Consider the following 13,942-nt stretch of genomic DNA (forward strand, 5'->3'; position numbering starts at 1 on the left):
TATCCTGGCCCTAACCCTAACCAATTTTTGGCCCTAACCTTACCCAATACTCTGGCCCTAACCCTAACCAATTTTTTGGCCCTAACCCTACCCAATATCCTGGCCCTAACCCTAACCAATTTTGGACCTAACCCTACCCAATACTCTGGCCCTAACCCTAACCAATTTTTTGGCCCTAACCCTACCCAATATCCTGGCCCTAACCCTAACCAATTTTTGGCCCTAACCCTACCCAATACTCTGGCCCTAACCCTAACCAATTTTTTGGCCCTAACCCTACCCAATATCCTGGCCCTAACCCTAACCAATTTTGGCCCTAACCCTAACCAATATTCTGGCCCTAACCCTAATTATAGAAATAAACTATACTTACCTTTATTACCTGTAAAACAAATTAATAATTATACTTACCTTTATTACCTGTAAAACAAATTAATAATTATACTTACCTTATTACCTGTAAAACAAAATTAATTATAATACTTACCTTAAAACCATTTATAAACGACAATTTGTCACTTACCTATACTTACCTTTAAACCAATTCTTTAAAAACAATCCGGATTTTACCTGCAAGAAAAAAGCATTAGAAGTTAACATTGCATTTCAAAGGGGGCGTGTCCAACCAGAGTATAAAAGCAGGAGCTCAAGAGAGAGAGCTCATTCTTACTTGGGCAGTCAGAGGGGAAGCATCATTCCACAGCCAGTAGAGACAAAGCCAATTCCTTTTTTCGTGTGCTAGGCCTGAAGAAGAACCGGACGGTTCGAAACGTTGCCCCTAGGCACACGTATATTTAATTTAAATAATACTTCATATAAACTTTAATTTCATTATATATATCTAAATAAATAGAAATAAAAAAACAAGTGGTTATTAAATAAATACACCGCGATAAAAAATTATACTTACCCAAAATATGGGACGTCTGGATGATGGGGGGTGGACGGTGGTCCGTCGTGGTGGGAGACACCAACGGCCACGCCAACCCTACCCAAACATGAGAAGGTGGGACCGGGGAGGCAGGCACGACCGGGGGATGGAGAGTGCCACTCCTGTCAGAAAATTTATTATATAGACTCCAAATGGCCTGAAACGTGCTCCTAAGCATCTTCTGGGGAACGTTTTTTCAAAAACACTTTGGCAAATTTCACTACTTCCCATTCCTTTTAAATGGGAGATTTAAAATCGCCATAGCTCCGACTAACCCTAAGTCGGAGCCATAGCTCCGACTAACCCTAACCCTAGAGGCTGGAGACGGGATCAGTTCCCCGCCCCTAACCCCCCTAACCCTAACCCCTAACCCTAACCCCTAACCCTAACCGTCATTTCTTTAACGCCTAAAAACCTAAATTTTTTTTCAATGCCTAACTCTAAACCTTTTTTTTCTATAATGAACACTCTTATTATTATTTATGATTATTATTCATATTTATTACTGTTAATAAATTTCTGTTACAGTAAAGAACTCATGTCAATAGTAGTAATGAGTGGGAGGAGGACTCCTAACCACTAACCCTAACCCACAATTGAGGACAGAGATTGTATACAACTTTAGATATTTTCTTTCCACAGCTGTCACCCCAAGGTAGCCACACAAGGAACAGGGGTGTGGCTATAAGGCCATCTTCACCCAGAGGATCAATGAACCCTCCAGCCTCCTGGCTCATGGTGTAAGAAAACCTAACGCTATAAAATGTTAATAGTTACATTTTTATTACACCCTTTCGATCAAAAAGCAAAATACAATATTAGAATTATCAAAAAATGAATTCATCCTTAAAGTATTAACCTAACAAACAGGAATCTAGAACTAAATCAATCCTTTTTGGACATTTACCCAGAATGCAATTCTCAGCCTCTTGAACTCAGGTTACAGCACACAGGTTACAGCTAACCCATCCCTCTGGCACCTTCCTGTCAAAGGACATTCACCAAAAACGGCATGCACCCGGGTGCACTCCTGCTAAAACCTCTTATCCTACAGCTCTTGGCTACGGCCTGCAGCACAGGTGATGCGAGACCTGAGAAGACAGGCTACAGCACCTATGCTGCCTCGTCTGTTTGTCTTTGCCCCGCTGCACAGAGTGCCACACTTAGGTTTTGCCTGTGAAAGACCGCTACGTCCTGCAGCACGGGCGATGCTCCCAAACCCTAACCCTGATTGCCATTTCACCTTTGACCTTAACTGGCTTCTGATTGGCCACCTCACTTCGCGTTGCCTCATTCTAACCACTCTGTCTGCCTGCACGTCTTACTGCCTGCCTGCCTGTCTGTCTGTCTGCTGTCTCTCTGTATGTCTTTGCCCCCTCCTGTGGCCGCCCAGGAGCACTGCACAGAGCGGCACACTTTTGGCTGTGGATCGTCGCTACGGCCTGCAGCGAAGGTGGTGCCTCAGCGCTAGTGATGCTACAAGTGGGCCAAAAGGGTCTTTTTGCCCTCAATCTGGCCATAAACATGACAAATCCTCCTTTAATAATGCCTAAACCTAACCAATCTGGCCATAACCAACCCTCCTTTAATAATACCTGTCTGCCTGCAAGTCAGTCTGTCTGTCTGTCTGTCTTACTGCCTGCCTGCCTGCCTGTCTGTATCAGTGTGTGAATTTGTTTCTTTTTGGAGGAACAGCTAATCACAGTTTATTTGCTCATGGTTCTTCAGCCTCTCTGCCATACTAAGTTTTCAATCAATTGCAACTGCATGTTGTGATACCATTTAACAAAGTGAAAACATGCTACAGGATGTTACCAACATCATTTTTTCAAAAAGTTAACCTTTGCCCTTCAATGCTGGCACAACAGAAACACAGATCATGTGAAAACATCCAGAATTACCCCAGCAAGCATGCCTACGGCCACTGGCTATGGCCTGCAGCGTGTGCAGTGCCGCTAAGGCCTGCGGCGCTTGTGGTGCCCGACTCCACACCTCCAGAAGGGGAGGTCGCACGGACTCGGGCCTGGCGCTGTTGGAAAGTCGCTCCTCACTTTTGGGGGGGTGCACCTGCCTCCCATCCCTCTGGCACTTTCCTGTCAAAAGATATTCACCAAAAACGGCGTGCACCCGGGTGAACTCCTGCTAAAACCTCTTATCCTAACCCCTAACCCTAACCCCTAACCCCCCTAACCCTAACGGGCATTAATTTGTTCATTAATTAAATATATTAATAATTATAAATACATTAAAAACAATTGATTTCCCTTCTAAATTCATACTCACCAGGGAAAAGTTAAAAACAATTTAGTTCTATGGGGGAGGGAGATATGGGACAAAACAATTACAAATATATTATACTTATCTTAAAAACATTAAAAATTTCAGTAAAAACTTACCTGTAAAACAATTAACAACAATTACAAAACACGAATTTAAAACTTACCTCAAAAACAGTTAATTGTACACTTACCTTCAAACCTAAAGAAAAGGGGGAGGGACTAAGTGGAGGATATAAAAGGAGGAACTCCAGTGACGGAGCTCATTTTGCCTCTGACCAGCAGAGAGGAAACATACCCCTACAGCCAGTCAAGAGAAGAGGAAGCTTTTAGTTTTCAGTGTGCCATGCCTGAAGAAGACCTTTTTGGTTGAAACGTTGCCTTTTGCCACACGATTTATTTTCTTTTTTAGGCACATCTTCTTTAGTTCATTGTTTTAAACAAAACAACTGTTTTTTAAAAAACAATTTTATTTTAAATATAAAAAACAAAAAACTGTTTTTCTAAAAACAATTTCATTTTTTTATACTTTACTACTTTTTGGGAAGTGTTTTATTTCATTGTTTTAATAAATAGTTAAAAATATTTAAAAAAAACTAAAAAATTCATAAAAACAAACAAGAGGGAAGAGGGTTTTGGACGGTCGAACGGGTGGGTGGACGGTGCACCCCCCTTCTCCTACGGGAGAGGGTATCAAGGTCCCTACCCAGACAAATCCAGACTGGACTCAGAGGTGCTAAAATTGTTGGAAATCTGTCTGAAATGCAATGACTTCATGTTTGTTAAGATTCAATCTTTTAAACCTAACCCTAACTCTCTGACATGCACACATTAACACCACTGTAAGGCTACACAAACATACATGATTGAGTTGTGTTAAAGCAGTTACACCTGAAACTGTTATCTTGTGTTTTCATCACATTTTATAAAGTGATAACTGTTTAACTGTAACCATCATCTCCTGACAGTTAAATCTGCTTCATGACATATTGCTGCACATTTTCCTTCATTGTTTGAATGTCTTGGATATAAAATATTAGGCCAAACGCAATCCATTATTACCTCATCATTAGGTGGGAAGTTATTAATAGTCTTTGATAAATGATCAACTAGAGGAAACTGTGTGTCTGCAGCTGACTGTAAAACTGTCAGACTGCTTTAATTAATTTTTATAACCAGATGTAAAATCATGTGACATCATAGAAATGCTTCTCAGCCCCCCTCACCCACCATTCTCCCTCCTCCTGAGTTTTTCAGAGAGCTCACATTCAGACCAGAAACAGACAAACTGAAATGTTTCAGGACGAGTAGGCTGCTGAATGATACAGCCTCTGGACTGATGTGGATTCAGGTCTGATGTGGATTCAGATTGATGTGGTTTAGTCTTTGCGGAGTGTTTTGGAAATTATGTTGCTGAGGTTTTTCCTCGCTGTGATCATCGGACTCTTCCAGGTGAGAAGTGGTTCAATCTGTGCCCTACATAAATTACATTTATATGAAATATTGATGTATTATAATTTATGTAAAGTCAACACATTAACACAAGTACGATGTCACCTGTGTTACTGTATCTAAAGCATAGAGTCAACACCAAGGTGTCTGTTAGGTTGTGGTTATGGTTCAGGGGGTTTGGGGTCTCACTCATTAGTCCTTTTAACTTGTTTTGATGTGATGTCTCGTTATTAACTTCTGTCCGCGACACAAATTTACTCTTTGTGCTTCTAACTTCTAACCCTTAACCCTAATTTCAACCTTCCTCATTCTCAGTAAAAATCAGATAAAAAGCTTCAGTTTAATGCTCACTCATGCAGATAAAACAGCTGATATTCTCCTCCTTGTTACTTTGTATTGATGAGATATTATAATGCTTTCTGTTTTGATTAATTAATCAGCTCCATCACAAGAATCCCAGAACAGCCGACAACAATAACCACTGCCGTTAAAGTGACGTCCAGCTGCACTTGGACATGACTGCAGAAGTTTCAGACTGACGTAGCGCCAGTTAGAGGCAGAGTGATGTGCACATGTCTAAATGTTGGCAGGAAGGCATCAGAGGAGATAGATCCTTCACTATCCTGTTTATTTGAGAGAAGCCTGCTGAAAATGTTCAAAAACAAGCCTAAGAAACTTGATCAACTAGACAGACAGCTCATGGATAAAAAAAATTTGCTGATGCATTCGGAAAAGTGGCATGATATTCACAATGACTTTAGTTCTTATAATTATAAAATACAAGTGCTGAGCAAAACATTAACAAATTCATTTTTAATTAATGTTCTGTCAATTAACTGATTAATCAACTAATCATTTCAGCTGCACTTGAATAACATGTTGGGTAGTTTAGTTTATAACATAGTGCTCACTACCACCACCTCCTCTCTGACTTCACATCAACTGTTTCAGCAGCCAAATCTGCCTTCTACCTGTCAAAGATCAACTCCTCTGCCTCCAACCCCAGGAAACTATTCTCCATGTTCTCTTCCCTCCTCACCCCTCCCCCTCCCTCACTGCTGATGACTTTGCAACTTACTTTACCAAGAAAGTAAATGACATCAGCTCCTCGTTTACTCCTATGCCATTCCAGAAAGCACCTCCCCCAAACCCTCACCTATGACAGCCTTACCTGCTTCAGCCTTGCCTGCTTCAGTCCTCTCTTCTCTGAAAATGTTCTCACGCTAGTGATGTCTAACCGTGCCACCACCTGTTCCCTTGACGCGATTCCCTGCTCTCTTCTCCAAAACATCTCACACGACATCTTGCCTTACCTCACCACCCCGATCAACTCCTCCCTCACTTCAGGCCGTATTCCAGCTCCTTTCAAGACAGCTACAGTAAAGCCACTACTAAAGAAACCCACCCTAGACTTGGCTGACATCCGAAACTACAGACCTGCATCTCTTCTCTCATTCCTCTCTAAAACCCTGGAACGTGCCGTCTGCAACCAACTGTCCTCCTACCTTTCGCAAAATGACCTCATTGACCCTAATCAGTCAGGCTTCAGGACTGCTGACTCCACTGAGATGGCCCTCCTCACAGTGACTGAGTCGCTCCGTGCCGCCAAAGCCTCGTCCCACTTGTTTTTCCTCATCCTCCTCACCTTATCCTCTGCGTTTGACACAGTCAACCACCAAATCCTCCTCTCCACTCTGGCTGAACTTGGCATTGCTGACTCTGCTCTAACCTGGTTGACATCATACCTGACAAATCACACCTTTCAGGTCATGTGGAATGGCTCTTGTCCAAACCCTGCTCCCTGGAAACTGGCATCCCTCTAGGCTGAGTACTAGGACTGCTTCTGTTTTCAATATACACTACATCACTTGGCTCTGCAATCACATCACATGGATTCTCTTACCACTGTTATGCAGATGAAACCCAATTGTTCCTCTCTTTTCCCCATCCTCCTCCAATACCCATGTTGCCACGCGCATTGAAAATTGTTTCTATTTTTTCTTTTCTACTTTATCGATGGTGATATGTTGTAGTTTCTTCCTTGTGACAAATGTACTGATTGTAAGTCGCTTTGGACAAAAGTGTCTACTGAATGCCCTAAATGTAAATGTAAATGTAAACATATTTTATACGCTCTAAAAGACATTGTCAGATAACTATCTGATGTAAAAACAACATTTCCCCATAATGTCGTGGAGAACAAGTACAAAGTAGCATGAACACAACAGGGTGGTCAAGTACAGTAGCTACCTCTAATTTGTCGAGTAACTACGTACAAGAGTGATGTACTTAGTTACATCCCACTACTGAAAATCCAGCATCTTTTCCAAGTACTTGGTTTGTGAAATAAAACCAACTCACATAAACTGAGTTCTGCAACTTTGCAAGAAAAAGTTACTTATTACAAATTACTGTTCATGACAAGTTGATAAAAATACAATGAGGTCATTTCAGTATTTCTAATTAAATTCAATGTAAGTATTTACAGTCTACTTGTTTCAGCCCTGATTATTGTCTGCAGCTGCAATCGACACCTTTATTGTCGGACAGATTGTTTCCTGACTAGTCAAAGTCGTCAAGTCGTACTGCAGCTAAACACTTTTAAAATATTGTCATTATTATTATTATTATTATTATTATCACTTATATAATAATAATACCTTATTGTTTTATAATAACTTCTTATTAAAACACATGGTTTCAGTTTCCTGTCTGACTGCCTGCAGGTGAGTTGGGGGGCGTGTCCAGGTGTTGCTATGGAGATGAGCTGCAGGTGTTCTTACGTCCTGTTTCCTCCTCCTCCCCCCCCTCCTCCCCCCCCTCCTCCTCCTCTTAGAGGGCTCACCTTCACAGGTAAACACACCTTAAACATTTGAATGATTTTTGTCTGTTTGCAGATTAGAAGCTTGTTTTTGATATCAGAAATCATCTGAATTCATTTATTGATCAATTGATTGACGGGACACAAGATTTTGTTGTTCTGCTTCTGTGTCTCTATGTTGTTGTTGTTGTTCTTCTTCTGTCTCCATGTTGTTGTTGTTCTTCTGTGTCTCTATGTTGTTGTTCTTCTTCTTCTGTTTCGCCATGTTACTGTTGTTGTTCTTGCGTCTCTATGTTGTTGTTGTTCTTCTTCTTCTTCTTCTTCTTCTTCTTCTTCTGTGTCTCTATGTTGTTGTTGTTCTTCTTCTTCTTCTTCTTCTGTGTCTCTATGTTGTTCTTTTTCTTCTGTGTCTCTATGTTGTTCTTCTTCTGTCTCCATGTTGTTGTTGTTGTTGTTCTTCTGTCTCCCCATGTTGTTGTTGTTGTTCTTCTTCTTCTGCTTCTCCATGTTGTTGTTCCTCTTCTTCCGTCTCCATTTTCTTCATCTTCTCCTTCTTCTTCTTCTTCTGTGTTGTTGTGTTTCAGTGTTGCCCTCTGCTGGTCCAGATGTGAACTTTAAACATCTCCCGCTCCTGATGTTCTTCATCACCCCAGCATCGTTTATCTTACTATTGATTATCTCCACTGTGTGTTATAAAGCCATAAAGAGGTGAGTGGTCGATACGTTTTTCACTAACCCATTAATTTTAACCAACATCACATTTTATGAGCTTTTGTCTGTTATGTTTTCCAAACGCAGTTTGACCAACAACTTTGTGACTCCATACAAATGTGTACTAACATAATCAACATTAATTTATTGATATCAGTAATTTCATTATCTGTTTTTTGTCTTTCTTCATTCAACATTAATTTATTGATATCAGTAATTTCATTATCTGTTTTTTGTCTTTCTTCATCTGAACATGACTGATGTGATTCTTCATCATCATCAGCAGCATATTACACACAGTAAACATCATAAACACCGTAAACATCATAAAAACAGTAAACATCATAAACACTATAAACATCATAAACACCGTAAACACTGTAAACATCACAAACACTGTAAACATAAACACTGCAAACATCATAAACACTGTAAACATCATAAACATCATAAACACTATAAACATAAACACCGTAAACACTGCAAACATCATAAACACTATAAACATCATCAACATCATGAACACTGTAAACGTCATAAACACTATAAACATCATAAACACCGTAAACACTGTAATCATAAACACTGTAAACATCATAAACACAGTAAACATCATAAACACTGTAAACATTATTAACACAGTAAACATCATAAACACTGTAAACATCATAAACACAGTAAACATAAACACTGTAAACATCATAAACACAGTAAACATAAACACTGTAAACATTAAACCGTCGGGACATCAATGAAATGTAACAAAAAAATATAATATTAAATCATACTTTTAAATGTGTTACACTTTCAGTCTGAATCATGAAAACACAGTGGAGGGTTAGGAAGAATATATATGTGTATATACACACACATATATGTGTATATATATGTATATACATATACATACATATATATATGTATATGCATACATACATATATATCTATACATATATATATATATCTATATATCTATATATATATATATATATATATATATATACGAAGAAACTGATGATTTATCTGTTTTCTGGTTTTAAGAACCATCTGAGGACAGAAGAAGAAGACAAAGACAGAATGGAACAACAACATTTTACTTTACAGAGTAAAAGCATCAGCTGGTGAAGAGAACAATAACAATTAAAATATAAAGTGTTTCTGATGAATACAAAACAGATACTTGTCGAAGATAAGTGATGGTTTTATATCCAGTGTTTAGTAGAAACTGAGTCACATGACCTCTGTTTGATCTGGATTCATGTGACATGTAGAGTGAAGTCGTCTGAGATGTGCTGGTTGTGTCATGTGAATAAAATGATGATGTTTGAGGTGACATCTCTTTGGTTTGTCTTTTTTTGAGGTGTGACGGGGTTAGGGTGAATCTGTTAATGTTTATCTCTGTAGAATTAACAAGTGAAACAGTGGCGATGACTTCACTGATTATTGATTATTATTTGAGAAGAATTAAGACTCAATGACAAATGACAATGACACAAGGGTCAAACACTGTAAATCCAAATTCACTCGGTTGACTCAAAGGTCTAATGCACCAAAACATCCCAGTACACACTCACACACAAATACACACACCTACCTACATACATACATACATACATACACACACACACACACACACACACACTTGATGACATCATACATGATGAGTCTGCAGCTGTGTGTGGCATCAGGACATGTTCCCACGCATTTTATGTTGTAGGACTTTCATTGGAGACTTACCCATCTGTTGTAGAACAGCCAATGGGAAATGCCCTCTCTCTGACATGACCTGTGATTGACCAAAGTCTATTACACGTAGATAATCTGAAAAAGACGTCCAAATTATTGAATTAGAGTTTATTTGGCTTTAGGATAAAATACGAACGTGAGATTTACCTTTTTTTCCCGTTAAACACAAACAGTTTCATTATGAGATGATGATGGTGATGATGATGTCCCCTCACTTCTAGTCAAGGATGGAAACTGATGAAGATATTTTTTAAACTTGATGAAGACGTCTGTCTTCCTCTGAGCTCAGACTCGTCTCTGTGGGAACTGATTAACCCAAACAGGAAGTGATTAACTCTGAAAATCCAGCAGAGCAAACTAAACAAACAGAAACTTCCTGCTCAAACACAAACACACAAGCTGGAGCTTTATTTTTATCTTCACTTCCTGTTTGTACCACAGAGAGAAGAAGATGAAAGACAATCCAACATCCAGCTCAACAGGTTAGAAAGACTTTTTAACAAAATAAAAGACCATGACAAGAGAGACAGGATGCTGTTTTTTTGAAGTGAAGCTCTGTTCAACAGGTGTGATGATAAATACTGACGATGTCTTAAAACAATAAGAAGCTTCAGTCTCATTAAAACTGTGTTCAGACTTTAATTTGGAGAACTTGCAGATTTCAAAACAATTATTTTCATTCATTAAAAACTGATAACGTGAAATATTTATTGATTGTTAATATGTTGATGAGTGAACTTCCTCCAGCTGTTCGTGGTGAAGAAGATGATGAAGATGATGTTCAGGTTTTGGGACTCTGCCGGAACTTCTGCCGATACTCCGGCAGGTGATGAAGGATCCAGGCAGCTGGGGTGAACAAGGCCACCGCGAACACAGACATGACAAAGAAACTTTGCTGTCAAAGAGAAAAAAAAAACAACCAATCAGACTGCTGTCAGAAACATCACATGACATCATCAGGGTTAAGGCTGACAGTAGATTGATACAAACAAAGATACCAGACAGACTTTTCTAGTCTTCAATCTTTACTCTGGATTTTAATCTGGTTGAAACTGAAAATATCTGTATTCAAATCAACTGAGAAGAAAAATTAAGTTGTTTTTTTTTGGCTAGCCATAAACTGTCTTAGTGATAAACATGCACTGACCAAAGATGTTCTCTGTTATTTAAGAATAAACTGACTTCACTTTATTATCTGAAATCTGTTTCGTCACTCATATAAACCAGTTGACACCAGTAAACCAACCTCATTCATCTCCAACAACTCAGATTATTTTATAATCTGATGCCAGAGATTTCACCCAAATAAGATGAACACAAAAAACCCATGAACACTTGAAAGTCTCTGCACTGGAAACATTATAACATAAAATGTTGTTATTGGTTCTGTGACTTAACTCTTTTCTTTGTTTGTATCCTCAAAAAACTCAGAGAGAGACTCAAAGCCGCTCTGTCCTGGTTTCTGTCACTAAGTTAGTTATTGAATCACTTATTCTATCAGTTAGTTATTTAGATAATTGATGATACTTTTAGTTCACTGATTAGTTGAGTTAATGAGTTAATAAATTTCAGAGACTCACCGCAGCGCTGATCTTGTTTCGGGGAGGTTTGCTGTAGATCGTTTTCTTCGTCTCCTTCAGGATTTCTTTTGGACGAGTCAGAGTCGACACAGAAACATTTCCCATCATCCTCAGGACTGCACTCACCATTTTCACGGCAACCACCACCTGCTCACCAATCAGCACCTGTTGGACTCTGGTTGGCTGCTGCAGAATTAATGTTTGTTCCGTTTGTTGACGACGTTGATGATGATGTTTTCTCTTTGAGCCGATCAGTCAGACTGACTCTGAAGGACCAGATGAGGACGAGGGGAGGAAGGGAAGGGGGAGGGAGAGGGTGTCCCAGCTGCCTGCTGATTGGGCAGCCAGGCAGCTGACTGGACGATTCATATCTTTGATCAGTGGCTCAAAGTTACTAGTTTGATGTTCTGCAGGATGAACTGATCACAGGTCACAGTTGAAATGCAGCAGAAAAAATATATCAAAGTGATCAGATGTTCATGTGACAGGAAAATGAGCAAGTAAACAATCTGTAAACTCTCTGTAAACAGTCTGTAAACAGCCTGTAAACAGTCTGTAAACGGCCTGTAAACAGGCGGAGCAGCTGAACAATCGAGCTGATTACATTTCCTCTGCTGAAACAACAGCTGACAGAGGAGAAGAAAAGGACTGATGAAGGATGAAGGGTTAATGTGAAGGAGGATGATGAGGATGATGAAGATGAAGGGTTGGCAAGGTGTTTGATGTGCAGAAACAGACTCGCTGACTGTAATCTGTTCACCATCAGAAACATGACAGGAGAGTTTGTGATGTTGACATGAAGCTGCCATCACGCCAGGCTTTATTGTTTCTCTTCAGGTACAGTAGAATGAACACCAGGCTGTGGCTGAGATTTGGTTACTGGTTAGGAAAGGGTTAGTGGTTAGGAAAGGAAAAATAAGCCGAGCATGTTTTCTGCTTGTTTGTTCACTTTTTGCCTGACAACCTTAAAACTGATTTTTTTTTAATGAACTCTCTCTTAAACGACTAACTAACCCTGTACAATGAAACACCTCCATCAGTTTATGATAATGAGATGCAATCTTAAAATGGGAGTGGCTTGAAGTCTGCAACCAATTACATTCTCTGTGTTCAACAGGAAGTCCTAAACACTGAACATCAATTTCCTTTACAACAGTCTCTGATATTTACATTTAGCAGACACTTTTGTCCAAAGCTACTTACAATGACTACATTTGTTACAAGAAAGAAACCACAACATATCAACGTCGATAAAGTCATTTTCAAGCCCTCGTCTGAGCATAGCAGCTGCTATTTATCAAGGATACCTTAATCATTACCTTAGTCATGCTATGCGGGGTCGAGGTGAAGTCTGAACAAGTGAGTCTTGAGTCTTCTGCGGAAGACATGGGCGTAGGTTTCTATATAGATGGTCGTGACATGTCACAACCAATGTTCGAGGATTGCAAAATAGTCACTACCAATATTTGTCATTTTAATTTTATATAGGAAAAATCTACATTCATTGACAATGTTGAAATACTATTTCAAATTTTCAATATAGTACACATATGGTAGCATTAATAAAAACTATTTTACATTTGTTCACGTTTTGTTTTTTTGCCACGTTCCGACATTGATTCCGTGCTATGACGACCCATATCCGCTGTTTTTATTGGCTGCGACAGAGTGATGGTTAGTGGGCCACTGCTGATCTGGTGTCAGTCAGGTAACCCCGCGGCCCCACATGCGACTCAGAAGAACAACAAACGTCCATGTGCTGAAATTAAAACGCCCCGCATCTGTCAATCGGGACTGGGGACTCCTACTTCAGTGCAGTAGGCTAAGCTCCGGAGACAATGCCACCTCCAAAAAAGAAAAGGGACATTCGAACGTATTTCACTACCGCGGCTGTAAGTATAGTGTGCACAGAATCACGTAAAATGTGCGATGTTTAGCTAAGTGTGTCTTCCCCGTTTCCCACCCTCGTGTAAAGGCTCTTTTATACCCTCCGTTAATAACCCGTTAATAACGGAAACGGACACCTAATGAAAGCTCTGTGCGTGAGCTTTAGATAACAGAGAAGACAGATGCAAGCCATGTGCAGGTTAAGAATATGTTTTTTGTCTAGAAGAATTCTTCTTGCCCGGTTTGGCCTTATAGCAGGTTTCGTTTCATCAGCCCTAAATACACCATGGCAACATGTAAGTTCGGCTATATCCTAGTCCTCTTGTTTATTAAAAAATGGGTTCATGAATGTTTTTCATGAACATATTGTTTGACTACATAGGACACAAACAAGTGTACTGCCAACCAGGAGGAGGCTCTGGCAGTGGCAGATGAAGCAGGACACACAGGTGGACAGGTGAGGTGTTAAAAGTTAAAGAGCAGGCTTAGGTAAAAAAAATGACATTCAATTATGTACAAAAGCTCTACTAATTGTATAGTA

This window comes from Pagrus major, chromosome 22 (genome assembly GCF_040436345.1).
Source record: "Pagrus major chromosome 22, Pma_NU_1.0".
Classification (NCBI taxonomy): Eukaryota; Metazoa; Chordata; class Actinopteri; order Spariformes; family Sparidae; genus Pagrus; species Pagrus major.